The sequence below is a fragment of the Papio anubis genome, chromosome 1 (genome assembly GCF_008728515.1).
Source record: "Papio anubis isolate 15944 chromosome 1, Panubis1.0, whole genome shotgun sequence".
Taxonomy (NCBI): Eukaryota; Metazoa; Chordata; class Mammalia; order Primates; family Cercopithecidae; genus Papio; species Papio anubis.
The window spans coordinates 90140230-90153844 of record NC_044976.1 but is presented as its reverse complement, the minus strand read 5'-3'; the positions used below and the strand labels follow the sequence as shown (position 1 = coordinate 90153844).

The 13615-nt window shown below is 38.4% G+C and overlaps 1 long non-coding RNA gene across 1 annotated transcript; it reads left to right on the top strand.

Moving 5' to 3' along the window:
• The first annotated feature begins 7 nt into the window (after nt 1–7).
• Nucleotides 8–11339, top strand: LOC103886701. Its single transcript, XR_650480.4, has 2 exons — nt 8–1757; nt 11046–11339. It is a non-coding gene; the product is annotated as an uncharacterized LOC103886701 (long non-coding RNA).
• The last annotated feature ends 2276 nt before the right edge of the window (nt 11340–13615 follow it).

The following is a 13615-nucleotide window of genomic DNA, read 5'->3' as shown; positions in this document are numbered from 1 at the left end:
GTATTGATTACTACTTGAAGGAAATAAAATGAAAAGATGTGATAGTGCCTAGAAAGGTGGCATCTAGATGGTCAGGGAAGCCCTCTCAAAGAGACCTGGATGAGAAAGAGCTGGCAGGGAGACTATTGTTCTGGCAAAGAAAGGACAGGGCAAATGCAGAGAGAAAGGAACTTGGTATGTTGCAGGGGCAGGGCAGGAAAGGCCAGTGTGGGGGAAGCGTAGTGAGTGAGCGGCAAGATAGTCCCAGATAGATGAGGGTGGAGAGTTAGGCAGAAGCCAGACCGTGGTCCTTGAAAGCCAGGGTAAGAAGTTTGGCTTTTATTTTGAGTACAATAGGAAGCTATTTGAAAGTTTTAAAGCAAGGGAGTGATATGATCTATGTGTTATGAAGAGAATGGATTATAGAGGGGCAAATGTGGAAGCAGAGGAAATAGGATGCACTTCATGTTTAGGAGAAAGATAATGGTAGTTTGGACCAGAACAATGGCGGAAGAAATAAAAGAAAGAAGACAATGGGATTTGGTGATTGGCTGTGGAAAATTAAGAAAAGGGCATCATCAAGAGTGAATCTTAGGTTTTGGGGCTAGCATATGTGTGGGTGGTAGTGCCACATAGAAGTCTGTGAGGTAATGAGTTTTGATTGAGTGAGGTGGAAGAGAGTAAATCAAGAATTCTAGTGTGGATACTGAGAAAGAGAAAAGCAGACCGTGACATCCAGGAGATGGCCTGGTACTACCAGCGTGGCTTGCCGTTGTTTTGAGCTGGCCTGGCAATCAAAGCTAAGCATTTTTATTCTTCTGTTGAACATAAACAATTTCACAGAACATCAAGACAAGACAGAGTTTGACCATGATAGATCAAGACAAAAGTAAGATCACTCTGTAATCATACCTGAACATAGACAAAACATCAACATTGCCCAAGCCATACAAGTGATCAAATATCTCCTTATCCTGGCTAATACGAGCGCCTGCTGCTTCTTTACCAATTATAGTTTTAGCCTCAGTCTAGCCTTCCTTCCTTCTACATAATACTTACTAAAATACCCAATTATAGAATTATCCTTGCTTCCTTACAGCTTCCAATCCAGACCAAAGTCCCTCTTTCTTGAACCCTTCCATAAATCTCCTAACACAAACTCAAATTCTATAACAAGTCCTTTTTAACACCCTCTTCCTAAGACATCCCATGGTTCCCCATGGTGTGCATCCTCGTGTACTGAAACAAGCAATAAATCCAAGTTGCTCAGCTGTAGTTGTGTTCCTGGTGGTCATTGTCTGGAGGACGTTTACAATAATCAAGTTCAAGATATACAACTGATGATGTCAAAGAAACAGATGAATATATTGGTCTGGGGTATAGTTCAGGGTGAAGAAATAAACTTGGCATTTATGAATTTGTAGATGAAACTTAGTCTTGGACTATACGATATTATCTAAGCAAAGATTGTAGATAGAGAGTTGGGCTATGATAACTTCCAACATTTCACAGTTGAGCAGAGGAGGAGGAAGAACCAGCAAGAGACTGAAAAGTAGTAGTCTGTGAGGTAAGAAGGCGATGTCATAGAAGCCAAGAGCAGAAAGTTTTACAATTAGAAGTGGTCATCTATAGCAAATGCTTCACGAAATAGTGAGGATACAGAACTGATCAGAGATAGTCATTAGAGCCTTTAGAAAGAGCAACTTTGGGGTGGGACAGAAAGACTATATTGAATTTATTGACAAACAAAAGATCTACAAATGGAGACAACTCTTGAGGTTTGGTTTGTTTCTTAGTTTGGTTTCTTGTCTTTATCGGGAGGGTAGGGCACACAAATAGAATGGTGGCTACAGTGCCAAATTGTTTATAAACTTTATACTAGCTGTGTAACTTGTTCAATATCTGTGACATTCATATTTCAAAAATGTAAAATGAACAAATATTTGCTTGGTTTGCTATAGGGATTAAATTAGATAAAGTGACATAATACATGTAAAGTGCTTGGTCCCATAGGCCTGGACATTGTTAGCTTGTATTAGTTAATTTTTAGTAGGTACTTTTTCCCCCTTTCTCTGTGATCCTGTCGGTAATACCTAGTACATGGCTGTTCACATAGTACGGATTTAATAAATGGCTATGGAATTAATGTACAATGAGAAGTTAGGTTTTATTTATTTATTTTTGTTATTCATTTATGTATTTACTTAGTAGAGACAGGGTCTGGCTCTGTTGCCCAGGCTAAAATGCAGTGGCATGATCATGAATCACTACAGCCTCGAACTCCTGGGCTCAAGCGATTATCCTGCCGCAGCTTCCCAAGTAGCAAGGATTACAGGTGTATGCCACCATGCTCAGCTAGAAATTAGGTTTCAAATGGTTGGTTGCACTTATGTCTCCTGTAAGCAGATTGAAGGTAGGTTGTTGATTAAAAATTATTATTTAGAGATTTTGATAACTACATATACAAAGTTTTTTTTAGGGTCAGACCAGTGCCTTTACCATTTTTCCTTCATAACATGTTTATTCTGTCTCCAGGTCTGTTTGTGCTGCGTGTGTGTGTGTGTGTGTGTGTGTGTGTGTGTGTGTATGTTTTGTTATCTTTTGTTTCTCTCTGTATCCTCCAAAGTCAGTGAAGTTTTCTTTAGATAGCCTAGCCCAGGATCTGTCCCTTCCATAACTCACAGCTGACCCATTATAGCCTGAAAGAAGTTACTAACTCAGAGTTAGCAAGGGAAGCCATGGACCTGTTTGTGCCAGTGAGATTGTGGATCTGTGCCGTTACAAAGGGATCCTCTAAGTGTCCTCCTTTCTTAGAGGGAGCACATGAGAACAATCTTATTAGTGGACTTCAAACTACTTAGGCACCAGGTAATCTGCATTTAGAAGCCGAGTAATTCTAAGTGTTGTCTGGGAAAACCAGATGCCCAGCTACTGGAGACCTTGAGGCCTGTGGAAATTTGAGTTGGGTGCAACTTCTAACTCTGGGAGAAATGGGGAGCCTCTGGTCAGTTGTACAGTAAACTCAGAATGAGTTCCCAAAACAACTTTCAAATAATTCTGCTCATCTTTCTCTCCATGAATGTCCCTACCAAAGGACACACACACACACACACACACACACACACACACACACAGAGAAAAAAAAGAAAAAAAAGAAAAATGACTAGGAAAGAAAGAAATGACAAAGGAAAACTTACTGGAAATCTTATCCCCCTCTCTACTATTATATATATAAATAGCTGACAAACTCTCTTAGAACCTCCTATCTTGGAGGAATTTATTAACCTAGGATAGAAATAAAGCAGACCGGGTGTGGTCACTTATGCCTGTAATCCCAGCACTTTGGGAGTTTGAAGAGGGCAGATAGCTTAAGTCCAGGAGTTTGAGACCAGCTTAGGCAACATGGCGAAACACTGTCTCTACAAAAAAATACCAAAAAAAAAAAAAAAAAATTAGCTCAGAATGGTGGCACATACCTATAGTCCCAGCTAATTGGAAGGCTGAGGTGGGAGGATTGCTTGAGCTTTGGAGGCTGAGTCTGCAGTGAGCTGTGATGGCACCACTGCACTCTAGCCTAGGTGACAAAGCAAGACCTTGTCTTAAAAAAAAAAAAAAAAAGATAAAGTAAAGCAAATACATAGCTTTTGAAATTGAACAGAAATTATTTCTTAGGGCAATGGCCAAGTAAATGTAGAAATTCCCAGGTTATAAAATGAAATTCTAGCCAGTCATTATAAAGTATACCAGGACAAAACACTTAGAATTTAATGGGGAAAATTTTTATTTCAAAAATAAAATTGCAAATTATTTAAAAATCTAAAAGCTATAAATCAATTCTGAAACTACAATGAAGCAGCAAGAAAATTTGAAATATACAAAGGTCCACAAATTTACCAAAGTTTGATTTCTCAATTAGTAATGTAGGACAGAAAAATAACTGCCTTACAGGATTGTTACACAAACCAAATAATATTTAAAGCTTCTGGGAGAGCTCGTGGAAGACACCTAACATTTGAATTTATTTTTTCGTTGAATGAATGCCTTCTCACACTTGCTGTGTCCAGCAACACAATAGGTACTTGTAATATACAAATGACTAAAAAGAGGACTCCACTCTTAAGTAGCTTGAGATATATATATATATATCTAATGGCTGAAGTGGACAGTTTTCATGTTTATCCTTTATGACCCAGCATGGAGCATGTCTTTCTCAAGACATTTCTTTCTCAACTGAATAGGTTGAGTTCCTGGGTGCATGCTTCCCTAGCAACCTGTACTCCAGCTTTTATCACAGTAACATGAATAACACTTATTCCATGTTATTCATTTATTTGACAAATTCAATAACATTGGAAAAATATTCACTGACCACATATATGTCAATTACTGTGTAAGGAAATCTCATCATTGTCATTATCATCATGGCTAACACTGACATAGAGCTCACCACAGGCCAAGCACTCTTCTAAACAATACACATTTATTAATTACTTGACTTGAGCAACAATTCTATGAGGAGGTGATTAACTTTGGGTCAGAAAATTGTTCTGGAAAAGCGCTGGGTTTTGAAAAATTGATAGGTGTTTACCATGTCAACAGGGTAAGGAAGAGATACTCTGCTAGGCATTCTAAGAAGACTGAAATAGACAAATGTTTTCAGGGAACTCTAAGTTCTTTGGTATTACTTTAGCCCAAACAGCAAGAAAAAGACTGGTAGGAGTTGAGCTAGAGAGTAGACAGGGACATATCATGAAGTTTCTTGTGTGCCGTTCTCAAAATGAGGGCTATAGAGAACTAATGAAGGGTATTAAATAGGAGAGAGGGACAAATAGACTTGCTTTATTGAGATTACTTTAGTGTAGGAAATGAACTATAGGAGGAAGAGGCTATAAGCTGAGTGGCCTATTCAACAAATGTTTAGAGATGGAGAGTGACATATTCTCACTTATAAGTGGGAGCTAAATAATCTGTACACATGGTCATAGAGTGTGGAATGATAGACATTGGAGATTCAGGAGAATGGGAGGGTGAGGGGTGTGTGATGGTTGACAAATTTCTTAATGGGTACAATGTACACTATATGGGTCCTGGATACACTAAAAGTCCAGACTTTACCACTATGCAATATATCCGTGTAACAACTCTGCACTTGTACCCCTTAAATGTATACAAATATAAAAAGAGAGAGCAAGAGTGAGAGAGAACTTAAAATAGATGACCTGAAATGGTCTCTTTTGGAAAAGCTTCAATTTCTTTAGTCTCCTCTATATGAGGCCCTATACTGCATATAGGACATTTCTATTCTGTGTTTATTTCTCCTTGAGAGATAATGAAAAGAGACTAAGCATCTAGTTTGATTAAGTACAAGGCTTACAAGAAAGCAAAAGTAGCAACCCTGATTTCATCATTGCTGATTGACAAGAATGTTGTTTCCAGCATCACCAAATGTGGTTTCCTTTGCAAGAGAAAGCAGTTGAAGTAATAATAACCAGGTCAGTGATTCTAACAAGTGAATCGTAGGAACAAATTAGCCAATGAAAATACATCCCTTTCTCTGTGATGTAGCTTTTTTGGAGGAGGTGGATTAGTGAGCAGTGGGTCCCTGTTGGATGAGAGGTTAGGGAAGGGATGACCTGAGCTCTAAACATAGGAAGGGCTTCCATGCGTATCCTACATGCCTGGATGATGGATTGAGACTTGAGTCTGCCATTTTTTGGCTTCCTCCTGAAGATGATAGTCAGTAGCAGACAAAGTCATGGTCCAAGAAGGGTCACTAACAAAGCATGTTCCTCTACCTCCCCTTAGAAAAACACCCAAAACAGAGTATTCTGCTTTGGAGTCAACAGTGGGAGAGTATGAACAAATAGAATAGGTACTCCCTGCACACAAGGTATGGGCTCGCAACAAGAGCTAGGCAGCTGGTGACAGCACTTTCTTTGTGGCCCACTGCTCCTCTAAAATAGGCCTGTTTATAAGAACCTGGTGAATTATTGAGGGAAATTGGGATAAGCCGTTCTGCCCTCCACCCCTTTCCTCAGGGTACAGCTGGAATTGAAGTAAGTACATAATATCTAAGTTTAGGCCTACATTAGAATAATACGGGAAATAGACACTTTTGGCCACTTCACGAGGTAAATGGACACTGAATGGGGTAAAAGAACATAGTACTGGCATCGAGGGACATAAATTCTAGCAATCAAACTGGGAGACTTCTCTTTTATCCAAGCATCCCAAACAAAAATGAGAAAAGTTCAATAGCAGTGCTATAAGGGAAAAATTCTGCAATTCCTTCTTGATCCCATTTGATGTATATCTGAATTACGGACATAATGAATGTAAGGGAAGGGGATGCATTTGATGCACACTGTCATAGGCACTGTGTTTGGCACTGCAGTAAGATCTTTTTATGTGTTATTAATTCTTTAATTATTGGACCTATTTTATAGATGAGAAATATTAGCTTTAGAAAAGACTGGCCAGGCACAGTGGCTCACTCCTGTAATCCCGGCACTTTTGGGAGGCTGAGGTGGGTGGATTGCTTGAGCCTAGGAGTTTGAGACCAGCTTGGGCAACAGGGCGAAACCTCATCTCTACTAAAAATACAAAAATTAGACAGGCATGGTGGTGTGCACCTCCAGTCCCAGCTACTTGGGAGGTGAAGGTGGGAGGATCACCTGAGCCTGAGAGGTCGAGGCTGCAGTGAGCCAAGATCAGGCCACTGAACTCCAGCCTGGGAGGCAGACCAATCCTGTCTTTAAAGAAAAAAAAAGACTAAGTAAATTACTGATAACAAGAAGCCAGAAAGTGGCAGAGCTGAAATTGGAATCTAGGATCCTTTGAACACAAAGGTCTTCATTTGGATTAGACCTCGACTATATATTTTTTCCTTTTTTATTGTGGTAAAATACACATAACATACAGTTTACCATCTTAACCATTGTTAAGTGTACAGTTCAGTGGTATTAAGTACATTTACATAGTTGTGCAACCATCACCACCTTCCATCTCCAGATCGCTTTTCACCCGATGAAACTGAAACTCTATACCCATTGAACAATAACTTCATTCCCTAGTCTCTCAGACCCTGGCAACTACCATTCTACTTTCTGTCTCTATAAATATGACTACTCTAAGTAACTCTGGCAGAATCATACAGATTTGCCATTTTGTGACAAGCGCATTTAACTTAGCATATTGTCCTCAAGGTTCATCTGTGTTGTAGCATATGTCAGAATTTCCTTCCTGTTTAAGGCTACATAGTATTCCATTGTATGTAGATGCATTGTGTGCATAGACAACCTCTGTATCTGTGGGTTTCATATCTGCAGACTCAACCAACTGAGATTGAAAATATTCAGGGGGAACAATAGATGTTTGCATCTGGACTGAACATATACAGACGTTTTCTTGCCATGATTCCCTAAACAATACAATATAACAACTATTTACATAGCATTTACTTTGTATTAGGTATTACAAGTAGTCTAGAGATGATTTAAAATATATGGGAGGATTGGCTAGATTATGTGAAAATACTACACCATTTTATATAAGGGACTTGAGGATCTATGGATTTTGGTATCTGCGGGGAGTCTGGTAACCAATCCCCCATGGATACCGAGGGATGACTGTATCACATTTTGCTTATCCATTCATCTGTCAGTGAACAGTTGGGTTGCTTCCATGTTTTAGCTATTGTGAATAATGCTGCTATAAACATGGGTATACATGGGAGACCCTTTCAGTTCTTTTGAATATGTACCTGGTGGTGGAATTGCTAGATCATATGGTAATTCTATTTTTAGTTTTTTTAATGAACTACCATACTGTTTTCCACAGCAGCTGCACCGTTTTACATTTCTACCAACAGTGCACAGAGTTCTAATTTCCCCACATTTTTGCCAACACTTTTTTTTTTTTTTTTTATTGGTGGCCATCCTAATGGATGTGAGGTGGAATCTCACTGTGGTTATGACTTGCATTACCCAAGTAATTATTGATGTTGAACATCTTTTCTTGTGTTTGTGGCCATTTGTGTATCTTCTATGGAGAAAAGTACATTCAAGGCTTTTGCCAATTTTTTGAATTTTTTTGAATTGTTGAACTTTAGGAGTTCTCTTATATTCAGGGTATTAATCCTTTATCAGATGTATAACTTGCCAATATTTTTTCCCATTATGTGGGTTGACTTTTTACTTTATTAATAGTGTCTTTTGATACCCAAATATTTTGTTTTGTTTTTACTCCCAAGAGGAAAAATCCCAAAAGCTTAACTTTTCATAAAGTACAGTTTGTCAATTGTTTTCTTTTGTTGCCTGTGCTTTTGGTGTCATATACAAGAAATAATTGTCAAATCTAATGTTGAGAAAATTTGTCCCTTTGTTTGCTTCTAAGAGTTTTATGGTTTTAACTCTTTGTTTAGATATTTGATCTATTTTGAGTTAATTGTTGTAAATGGTGTTAGGTAAGGGTCCAACTTCATTCTTTTTTTGTTTTTTTTTTTTGAGATGGAGTCTCACTTTTGTCACCCAGGCTGGTGTACAGTGGCATAATCTCGGCTCACTGTAACCTCTGCCTTCTGGGTTCAAGCCATTCTCCTTCCTCACCCTCCTGAGTAGCTGGGATTACAGGTGCCCACCACCACGCTCGGCTAATTTTTGTACTTTTAGTAGGGAGAGGTTTCACCATTTTGGCCAGGCTGGTCTCGAATTCCTGACCTCAGGTGATCTGCCCACCTCGGCCTCCCAAAGTCCTGGGATTACAGGCATGAGCCACCGTGCCTGGCCCCAGCTTTATTCATTTGTTTGTGGATATCCAGTTTTCCAGGAGACCTCAACTATATATTTTTTTAAGTTTTTTCATACCTTACTCAGGCTGCCTTCAAATTGAAATTCAGTTTTCAAGTACAGGTAACTTCATGCTCTATTATTGAAAAAAAGATACTAATTTTTGTCCAATTGTCCTGTAGCACAGTTTAAAGAGATGCAAATCTCTCAGGAGTAGATTAAAAACAATTTTTTTTAAAGGAAGCCAAGAAGTTTAGTATAATAATTATTTATCTATCTAGTGTTGTTGTGTATCTATTCATTTATCTTTTTTTTTTTTTTTTTTTGGTGATACCTATGGATAGTTGCAACCCAATTTCAAAAACCAAAAACATGAAGAATAGGAAACTTGATTAAAAAATACCTGCAAATCTACCAAGGGAGAAAAAGTATTTATAGTATGAAATAAATATGTTGCACCTGAAGGTAATTGCAGCATACAAAGAAAACAAATAACACATATTTTCCTCCTAAAACAGACAGATTTCAAACACTCTGGAGAAAAAAAATCCTGTTATTATTACTAAAATTCAGAGAGACTCACAGGACCAAATTCATATTTTAAAAATTTAAATGTAAACTTATGAAAATTAAGATCTGTACATTCCTAGGGCTCCAATATAGAGTAAAAAATACTATTAGGACTGGGAGGTCAAGGAGCAAGTACTGTGATATGTCAAGTTTCATCTCCAGGGACTGAAACTTGCTAGCATCTGGTACTACTCTGAAATGTGCTGATTATCTCAGTTCAGCTATTAATGGGAAAAATACCCACTATGATGAAATCATAATGACTTGACTTCCAATTGTTTGTTATCTTTAAAGAAGATGATTTAAGATTTTGAAAAATCCCTACAAATTTCAAGTTCAGGCCCTTCGTGTTGGTGCCTTTTTGTTGGAAAAGAAATATGCTTAAGAACACATTTTGAAAATGATATATCAATACTGTACAAAACTTTTCATATTCTTATGTGTTTTAAAATTACAGAATAAGATTGTAATTAGCCAACATTTATTTTTTAAAAACCTAAAGATGTGACTGTCCATTATTTAAGACGATTTACTAAGATATAACTTAATACAGCAATATTAATCGGGGTTTAGTGCTAGTGGTTTTTCAGATTTAGAACAATTATCTTCTCAGTTTTAAGTTTTAAATATAAAATTTCATCCCAAAGAAGAATTTTCAAGTTAGGCTATCCATCACTGCCCCTTCTCAAAAATACTAAAATAAATTTTTAATTTTATTTTATTTTTATTTTTATTTTTGAGATGGAGTCTCAAAATGTGCTGATTATCTCAGTTCAGCTATTAATGGGAAAAATACTGTCTCCCAGGCTAGAGTGCAATGGTGCTATCTCAGGTCACTGCAACCTCTGCCTCCCAGGTTCAGGTGATTCTCCTGCCTTAACCTCCTGAGTAGCTGGGACTATAGGCATGCGCCACCATGCCCGGCCAAGTTTTGTATTTTTAGTAGAGGGGTTTCATTGTGTTGGCCAGGTTGGTCTCAAACTCCTGACCTCAGGTGATCTGCCCACCTTGGCCTCCCAAAGTGCTGGGATTACAGGTGTGAGCCACCATGCCTGACCCTAAAATAAATTTAAAATGGAGGCATAGGCACAATTAACTTTGAAGCTTTAAATATAGTGATAAACTTAACTTTCGTAAGTTTGAGGTTGGAACATCAGAGGGGTCTGAGAACTATAGACCAAATCCCCTGTGAGACAAATCCAGCCTGTTACCTGTTTTTGTACACACTGCAAGCTAAGAATGGATTTTACACTTTTAAGTTATTGAAAAAAGTGTGTAAAATAATATTTGGTACACATGAAAGTTATATAAAAATCAAATTCTAGTGTTCATAAATAAAGTTTTATTGGAACACAGCCATGCTCATTTGTTTAGTATTGTCTATGGCTGCTTTCACTCTACAACGGCAGAGGTGAGTTGAGTAGCTGCCACAGAGATGTGTGGCCCACAAAATCGAAAATATTTACTAGCTGGCCCTTTATGCAAAAGGTTTGCCAACTGCTGAGCATCATAATTGCAGCTTGCATTGTGAAGTCAACATAGAGATAAACCAAATGTCACTAAGGCACGCAGAAAAAATTTTACCATGCAATACATGAGTTGTTTAATATGGAGAAACAAAGTACACAAATATTTACTTAGTATTTGTTAATTACAACAGCTAAGAATTGTAACTAGTGCTTTCTAATGGTAGTTTCTTTTTCTTGACAGGAGAGCACCAGCTTACTCTTTCCGTGTGAAAAAATACACTTATCCCATGATCCTCCACAAGGCAGGAGATGGAGGAAATATTGCAGGAGTCTCTATGCTGAAGTCTTTGTTAACAGCATGACTATGGATGGACAGTGACTGGCATTTAATTTTGACGTGAGGGGGTGGAGAAGCCAGCAATACTCAGTGCCTCTATTAAAGTGAAGGGAAAGACACATGGTGTCTTTTCTTGCTGCCGCTTGTGTAGCTGGGAATGGGTTGTGGTAAAGTCAATAAAATTATTCAACATCCGTCCATAGCAGTGATTCTAGTCCTTCTGAATGGTTCAAATTCTATGTTGATACTTATGTTTGCTAGTACATTATTCTCTCTCTAGCCACATGAAAAGGCTAGAGTACCACAAATGTCTAAAAATGTAGAGCTCCGGATTATGACACCTCTTTAGGAAGCTGGTAGGTCCTCTGGGTATTACAAAACTAGGGTTATGTCCTCACTACCTAGAAATATCCCCATGTGGTCGTCTCTCAAAAAGGATAACTGTGATCTCAGATAATACGTTATAGGGAGCTAAAAAGGATCGCTTGCCTTCTAAGCACCCTGAAGATCATGAGCTGTATGTTTTAAGAATATATAGCTGGCCAGGTGCGTTGGTTGACATCTGTAATCTCAGCATTTTGGGAACCCAAAGCAAGTGGATCACTTCAGGTCAGGAGTTGGAGACCAGCCTGGCCAACACGGCAAAACCCCGTCTCTACTAAAAATACAAAAATTAGCTGGGCATGGTGGTGAGAGCCTGTAATCCCTGCTACTGGGGAGGCTGAGGCCTGAGAATCACTTGAACCCGGGAGGCAAGGTAGCACTCCAGCCTGGGCGACAGAGTGCGACTCTGTCTAAAAAAAAAAAAAAAAAAAATATATATATATATATACACACACACACACATATATAGTCCCTGTTTCTTCCAACCATCACATAGCTAAGAAAGAGACTGAATGTGGCTACCGAAAAATAAAAGGAAAGGGAAAACGGAGGCCCAGGAATGAGAATGAACAGTGTCTTCTAGCATGTGATGTATAAAGCATATCACCCCAAATAAATAGCAGTTTTACCAATAAAAATAAAATTAAAAAACACAATTATATTCAATTTTAGATCCTGTAAGCAGAAAAATTATATTCAATTTTTAGATCCTATGTTTAGATGAGTACTAAACACTCATCTTCTATACAGCAAGAAATCACATCTCTGTGATCTATACTAGGTTCCTGTATTTCAGTATTTCTGCTACGAAGCACATCTGGAACTTGTCAAAGTAAGTTAACTTTACAAGATAATTCCTTGTAGCAAGACCCCTGGCCAATGAGTTCTTTCTACTATATTTCCACTGTAGTTCACTCATGAGTAGTTACCATGGATATTAAAAGTGAAAGATAAGTTCTCTTAAACTTTACATTTTGCTTGAACAAATTGAGCACTTTATCATAAAATTGGTCTAACAGCAAGCATTCCACAATTTCCTTTTTTTCTTGTAAACCTTGAGTAGACAGTTTTAGAAATGAATGTGATCACGTGATATGCCCGCTTCCCTCCTTCATGCCATTTTGTGGTTATGATTTTATGTTTGATCTTTTCCAATATGAGGTTAAGAAGTCCTATGAAAGAAATTAAAATAGGACTGATAATAGGGACTGAGATAGTGTGGATGTTGTCCCCTCTAAGTGTCATGTGGAATTGTAATCTCCAGTGTTGGAGGTAGGACTTGGTCGGAGGTGATTGGATCATGGGGGTGGATTTCTCATGAATGATTTAGCCTCATCCCCCAGGTGCTGTCCTCATGATAACAAGTTCTCAAGAGATCTGGCTCTTTACAAGTGTGTGGCATCTTCCCTCTGGCGCTCACTTGCTCCTGCTTTTGCCATGTGACATGCCTGCTCCTGTTTCGCCTTCCACCATGAGTAAAAGCTCCCTGAGACCTCCCTAGAAGCTGAGCAGATGCTGGCACCACACTTGTACAGCCTGAAGAACTGTGAACCAATTAAACTTCTTTTCTTTGTAAATTACCAAGTCTCAGGTGTTCTTTCATAGTGATACAAGAACCTCCCATAACATAGGGACTAAACATTCTTCTTAAAGAACTTGAAAAGTTTTGGGATTCTGTCAAAACTCAGCATCCCAGACTTTTGATACTATGCAGTTTTGGTACCTCCAATACTGATGCGGTTATAACTCTTCAAACATTCAGAATGTTAACTTACACTAAAATATGAATTGCTAAAGCTAGGACATATAAGATATTGTCTGTCTGGGTTCCCCTGAAGCCCAGCAACATTTATTAAACAATGTGATTCCAGGGAGCAGGCATACAAAACAGGAAGGGAGAGAAGCCAAGATGAGTACGTATTAAATATTAAGGGGTTAGCCACTCCTGTGGATGACTGGCACACAATCCTGCAGCGTCTTCTGAGGAGGCTTTTGAAATGTGTTGTAGAATTTTTCATCTCAGTTTAAAAGAGGAAGTAAATATTTATCCATTAGTTTCTCTCCTTCATGGGTCAACTCCCTGCCCCTTG